This window comes from Gymnogyps californianus, chromosome 6 (genome assembly GCF_018139145.2).
Source record: "Gymnogyps californianus isolate 813 chromosome 6, ASM1813914v2, whole genome shotgun sequence".
Taxonomy (NCBI): domain Eukaryota; kingdom Metazoa; phylum Chordata; class Aves; order Accipitriformes; family Cathartidae; genus Gymnogyps; species Gymnogyps californianus.
Genome location: NC_059476.1, coordinates 16047545 through 16053996, shown reverse-complemented (window position 1 = coordinate 16053996; position 6452 = coordinate 16047545). Strand labels below are relative to the sequence as shown.

General features: G+C 51.6%; 1 long non-coding RNA gene across 2 annotated transcripts; it reads left to right on the top strand.

Annotated features, from left to right (window-relative positions):
* The first annotated feature begins 212 nt into the window (after window positions 1-212).
* LOC127017829 (uncharacterized) lies at window positions 213-6161 on the top strand. 2 transcript variants are annotated; one of them, XR_007766652.1, is made up of 3 exons: window positions 213-260; window positions 744-877; window positions 1139-6161. It is a non-coding gene; the product is annotated as an uncharacterized LOC127017829 (long non-coding RNA). The 2 variants fall into 2 exon arrangements; XR_007766651.1 differs by having other exon boundaries at window positions 744-962.
* The last annotated feature ends 291 nt before the right edge of the window (window positions 6162-6452 follow it).

Sequence of the window (6452 nt, the reverse complement as noted above, 5' to 3'; positions counted from 1 at the left end):
GTTTCCTGGCCATGATAATAACACTTAGCACTTCTGTAGCACCTGGGATGCTCCAAGCACCTACACATCTGCTCCTCATTACCACACCGCTTCCCATTTGCCCCCTCCCCACACACGCCTACAGCAGTAACAGCTCTCCCCTAGAAATGGAGCCACCCCCCAATTTTCCTCCTGGAAATCTCCTTCAGGGCAGGGTCCCAGGGAGCTGCAACCACATTCTGCTTTGGGGTTGGGGCTGGAGGCTGCCCTTCAGGACTGGGGTAAGCAGTTTGGGGTGGCTGCTGTGGCTTTGCTGCAGAAGACCTTTGATGGCCAAGTTTGCTGTTTGCCTTCCTCCTGGAGTGAGGATGTGCAATCTGTGTCCTCTGGTGTTGACAACCCGTGGGCCTGGGGAGACATGGCAGCTGTGGCTTGGTGCATCACAGGAGCTCTTGGGAGATGTTGGAGGGATATTTGGGACTTGGTTAATGGGAACCTGCAGCCTTTCTGGGCCAAAGTCAGCATGAAACTGGTGCCAGGCTCTAGTAAAGCTGCTTGTCCACCCACTGGCCCTGTGCCATGTCAGCTAGAGGATGAGAGAGGGCTCGTGTGTGGATGGGTTGACGATTACAGCCATTACTCCAGATCACCCGATTAATGGCCCAGGCTACTCTACAATGAAACACTTTAGATTTGCTGTACTGGGAGCAGAGGGGATGCTCTTGGGCTTCATGTGACTTACAGCATCTCTCCTATGTTCATAGCGGCTATAGCACCAGAAGGTCCCTCCAGGCTGTCAGATGTGATGACCAAGATACAATCTGTGGTTGCAAAGTCCTGGCTCAGAGGCTGGGGGAGGCTTGGCTGTGTTGGGAAGAAACACTCCAGCCATGCCCAGGTATTGCCACTTTGCTAAGCTTGTGCTGTCGATTGTTGTGGACTGGAAACGGGGTGGTGAGGCCTGCCAGAGCCTCCCCAGTTTGGTGGGTGTCTGATCTGTGCCCTTGCTCCTGCTCAAGTCCTCTGTTCAGCCGTGGAGTAACCCCTTTCAGCCATCGCCATGGCACTGCGAAGGGTCCTCGCTTCCTGGGCTGGCCTCTCCTGCCAATATGACCAATGGTCTTTTTTCTTTTTCTTTTTTTTTTTTTTTGTCTTAAAGCTTTTCTAGCAGAAGAAGGAAAAACTCAGCCTCACTCTTGCTGTGATTATTTTGCCAACTCTTTCTGCTGTAGTAGCACATCTTGGTGGCCGGACTCTCCTCTTTTAGGAGCCGCTCACAGAGTAAATGGTAGCCCTTGTCCCAAAGACATGCCATTTTTTACGGTTGGCTGTAGCAGGTGGCATAAGCTGGCAGACAGACCTAACCACAGATCTAGTTGCTACCTCAACAAAAGAGAGTCCTGGGAAGGGATTTGAAGGAGGGCTGGAAGGTGTCCCTGTGGAAGTTCATAGCAAACATGAGAAAAACTCCAATGACAACATCCAAAAAAAGCTGCTGGCATAGCCGAAGTGCAGAATGACAAGACCCAGGCTGTACATCAATAGGAAAATTTTGGCTGCTGAGATGTGAAATGGGACCTTGAGTGCTGGCTGTACTTGCCTGCTCAGGCCCCAGGACGTGGCTGCGCTCCCCATCACCCCGTGAGAAGCAGATGCCCAGCTGGGAGCTGGTCCTTTGGTAATGGCCTGCGAATTTCCATCGGCTCCGTTAATTGCTGCCTGGCTGCTAGTTACAACTCCAAGTCAATTGCTGGGAGTGTTGGGCCCTGCAAAACAACCCCTTGAAATCAGTTGTTAGTCCAATTAACAACCAGTTTGGCTTCAATTCAGGCTGTTAACCATCAAACAGCTAACTGCTGGTAATGATTGATTTCTCAGCAGTTGGGGCTGCAGTGGAGGAGCCAACCTGTTTCACAAAATGCCATTAAAGCCAAGACTTTGTGAACGCATCTGGCTCAGACAAACATTCGAGCTGTCCCACACCAGTAGAGCAGGCAAGGTGATGACCAGGATTTCTATCCATTTTGATTAAAGCATGGGTTGTTGCGGTGTGTCAGGATGAACTGGCAGCCAGCAGGCCAGTGTTGCCACCACACCGTGCTCCAGGTAGGCAGCCACCACTGTTTGTAAGGCAACCACTTGTACTCATGGAGCATCACAGCATTCAAAGCCCCCATGGATGGGAACTGCTCGGTGTCCAGCTCCCTTCCATAGTTACTGTTCCAGCCAGCAAATCTGCAAAGATTAGTTTGGATGTTCAGATGTTTCCACAAATCACCTGGGTCATTTCCATCTGCACTACCAGCTGGGAGCTGGTACTGGGAGAGAGCAATTCCCATCAGCATATGCAAGCCTGGGGATGCCTCGAGCAGCCTGGGACACTGGCCTGTGTCTGCTGGTAGGCAACACAGACTCATCTGCAGATGTGAGTATCTCTATGAAATCTGTAAAATACCCTTTGAGTCCCAGCGTTCAGGCAGGGTTTTGTTTAAGATTACTGGTCAGGTCTTCATCCGTTTCCTTCCGCTGTTTCAGGCCCTGGTTCTCCACTGTGCACTGGCAGGTTGGTTCGAACACATTGCTGGTGCTACATCAAGGGCTTTTTCCCCCGGGATATTTTCCCTCTGATCAAAGTGGCTGATTCAAGCTGTAGCATGTACGGGGAGGAGGGAGACAGCCACCTGTTAGGGAAAGACTTTGAAAACGCGGAGGACGCGCTGCAGAGGTTGACCTTGTGAAATGTAAACTCCAACGGCGCCGGGCAGCAGAGCGGTGCAGGGTGAGGAGTTAGCACCTCGGCGCACAACACCATGGTCCTCCTGCTTTTGAGGGCACTCGGGGACCTGTGGTCCTGCCAGGGCCTTGGCAGCGCGGCCTGAGCTCTGTTTCTGAAGCTGGGTCCCGGCAGCAGGACACGGGCACCTGAGACCCATGTAGATGTTTCAAAGATCTTCCCACAAGGTTCCTCCAAGTGCAGAACTGGTTCCTCCCGGTGCCATGCTTTTGCCATCCTTGCACAGGAGGTACGGTTGTCCCAGATTCCCACCAGTACATACCCCAGAATGGTGCACGTTTTCTGTAATTAGCTGTATTAGATATTCCTTGTGCAAACAGGAAAAAGTTGCTTATTTCATCAAATAACTACTAAAAGTAGCTCTGCTCTCTCCCATGTTGGGATTACCTTGCCGCCCTTATTGAGGAGGCTGGGGAGGGCGGGTTGCATCTGGAACTCCCCCTGTGCTAGGCAGTGCATGTGCAGTGAGCTTCTGCATCCCGGGGGTCGGTCAGGGTTTCTCCCTCCGGTCCGTACAAGGAGAAACAGATTCTCACAAAGGGAAAAATGAGAAGTTTGGGGTAAGCAGGAGACCTGACAACCCAGTTTTCCCACTCCTCAGGTCTGTGAGCAAATGTTTTATTTGCAGCGTGTGTATTTAACTGGGTTGAATACAGCCATCCTGGTCTGTGCATCTTCTGAGTGTCTCATTCCCCCTCAGCTGTTGCTAAATGCATCCTTCCAGGAGGTGGTGACGGGTGCCTCTCACCTGCTGGAGCCGGGTGAGCTCTGGCTGCTCAGACTTTTTCTGTGTAACAGGGAAGGTCAGTTATAAACAGAAACGGTTGGTTTTGTTGGGGGCTTTTTTTAGACATCAAAAATGCTCCATCATCATCAGGCTGGCTTAGCTTTCAGCGGCCAACGCAAACGGAGCCAAACCCTCAGCGGAGAATTCAGCAAGAGAAGCAGCAAAGACTTTCCAGGGCTATTTCGCCAAAGTCTCGCATCCTCATTCCTCCTTATATTTTGTGCCAGAGCAGCCGATGCTGTTCTGGGCTCTGCGCAGACACAGGGTGAGCCCTGAGGAACTTCCAGATGGAGCTGAAAGCAAGTGGCATGGCCCCATTTTAGAGGAGTGGGAGGAATTAGTGCACAGAAAGATTAAGATTTGAAAGAAATCCTGGCAGAGCTGCGAATCAGCTGAATCAATCTGCAAGAGGCCAAGAAACGTTATGGAAGTGGTCCAATGGGGGAAGCAATGTATATATGCAATAATCTGAGCTATAAATGAAGTACAAAACCACAAAACTGATCTTTTTCTAAACCTCGTGTCCGATTCCCCAGCTTTGACTGAAGGTTGGACTCTGTCCCGTATCCTCACTGGAAGGAACCTGCTTTTGTACGTGAGCAGATTTCAAGGTCATGGGGATTACTCTGAATGTCCGTCCCAGTCTTCTGCAATACTCGGTTGAGAGGATCCTGCTCAGTGCCTTCTGAGCGAAAGCCGTAGTCCTTATTTAAGGAAAAGGAAAGAAGGATATCCTGCAGGGACTCCATATTTCAGTATTATTTGGTATTTCTGGTTGAAAATTGCCTAACTTCAACTCATGGCACTTGATCTTGTACTCTCTTCTTCCAGCTTACAGTGCCATCCAACCTGACCAAGCTTCTGCAGGCACTGCAAGTGGGTTTTCCAGGTCTCTGCAAGCTCTTGTAGGGATTTTTTAAAGCTGATTTCCATCTGTCAACATCTCTTGTGAAGTGTAGCCAAGTGTTTTGGCTGCAGCATCTGGCGATGGAGTCTGGCGTTGGCTTGCTTGTGTCCAGGATCTTGGGAGGAGAAATGATACAGTGACCACCCACTAGAGTGATGTCTCTCTGCTCAGGGCTGGTGTTTTCCAAGAGGTTCTTGCAGGGACTTGCAGAGCAACTGAAGCCAACTGTGGAGCTGTAACCCTCATTCAGTCGGGACCCCTGTAACTTCAGTCTGTTTTGAAGAAGAGAGGAATGGAGGTGCAGCTAAGGCATGGTTACAGTCTCCTGTCCCTTGTTTCCTGCTGCAAAGGCTACAGCACGTCTCTAAAGCAAAGGTAGCATTTATTTTACAATGAATCCTGAAATCCCAAGTCTCATGCTTGCCCAGGAGGGCTCCATCTCTGGTCGTTCAAATACTTAGTTGGTGAAGTCTGAGCTATTTTTGCTCTCAGCTGTGATGGGTAAAGCCACAGTCGTTCCTCTGACTTCACTAGAATTGCTCTGGATGAGCTCGGATGTGAGCAGAGGTTGGTTTGAACTAATTATCCTCAATGCCCATACCTGCAATTCCCCTACACTAAGCCAGCACAGCAACAGCAGTGAGTGCGGAGGTTTTCATATACCTGAAGGTTTTGGCAGAATCTGCATTTCAAGAGCTGGTTGCTGTCCCCAGATGCTGTCCCACAGCACTTGCTGAGGTGTGACCAAAAGATGGAGGGGACATGACTGGGCAAGGAGAGGAAAGGTGCTGCGGAAACTGCAAATTCCCAAGGCTGTGGCTTGTGGCAGTACGTGCAGCACCTGCCGCACTGACCCAAATCCCACGACTATCACAACCTGGTTAATTATAAGAAAAGGTCTTTCCTGCTAATTGTTGCTGGCTGGTAAAGGGGCATCCCCAGCCCCTAAAGGACTGGGGGGACCGAGAGGGGAGACGGTGGTTGCTGACACGTGCTGAGCCCTCACAGCCTCTGTTGCAAGGCCTGGACAAGTGTCTGCACTTCACTCCCTCTCAGAGCGATCATTGCAAGGAGCTGAAGGTTTCACCACCTTCCCCTGCAGAGCCGTGGGTTCGCCGTGCACTTGACATCGGTGCAGGGGGACGACTTGAGCTTGATGACTGTCTCCACCACAGCAGCTGCCTGTCCTCCACCAACGCTCCCCTCCAACCGCCTCACAAGAAGGAGATGTGCCGTTCCTGGCACAAGGCTGAACACCAGGGTGGCACAGTGTGACGTGGAGGTGGCCTCCCCATGGGCCATGCTGCCAGCTGGTGCAGTGGGATGTGTCAGCCCCCAGGCCACTATGGTCCCAGGCATTCCAGTCACCAGCCAGGGCTCCCCAAATCAAGTCTGGGGCTCCCTGGGGGGAGCTTGCCTTAAGCATCAGCAAGGATGAGAAACTTCCACATAGGGAAGAGAAAATCACAGCTGAGTTTTTTGCGCTGATGGCGAGGCTCCGTGAGCTGGGATTTCGGACAAACGCTCAACACTGTGACATGGGATCACCTTACACATGGTGAGGATGGGCATTTCTTTTGTATTTGCTACCTATGGTGAGGAAGGCTTTCTTGGTGATGTGAGCAAAGGGACAAACAGCGGAGGGGACAAAGCAGGCAGCAGCGTGGGTAAGTCCCAGCTGGAAAGCCAGAAGAAGGCAGAGGATCCCTCTCTGCTGGGCAGCTGGGCTTGCCAGCAGAGAGGGAAGGAGGGGCTGTGGGTCCCACCACTGTGCTCCCTAAAGTACATTCCCTGGGAATGAATGTCCATGGGGAGGAGAGGGAAGATAGAGCCAGTCAGTGAAGCACGTGGGCTTTTAGTCCTCCTGTCACCGCGAGGGCACCCAGAGGTGACAAATGTGTAGCCTCTGCTATTGAGACCAAGTGAATCCCTAATGGGCTGCTTCAGGTCTCTCACTTAGAGAAATGCCAGTGAGGCAAAACCCC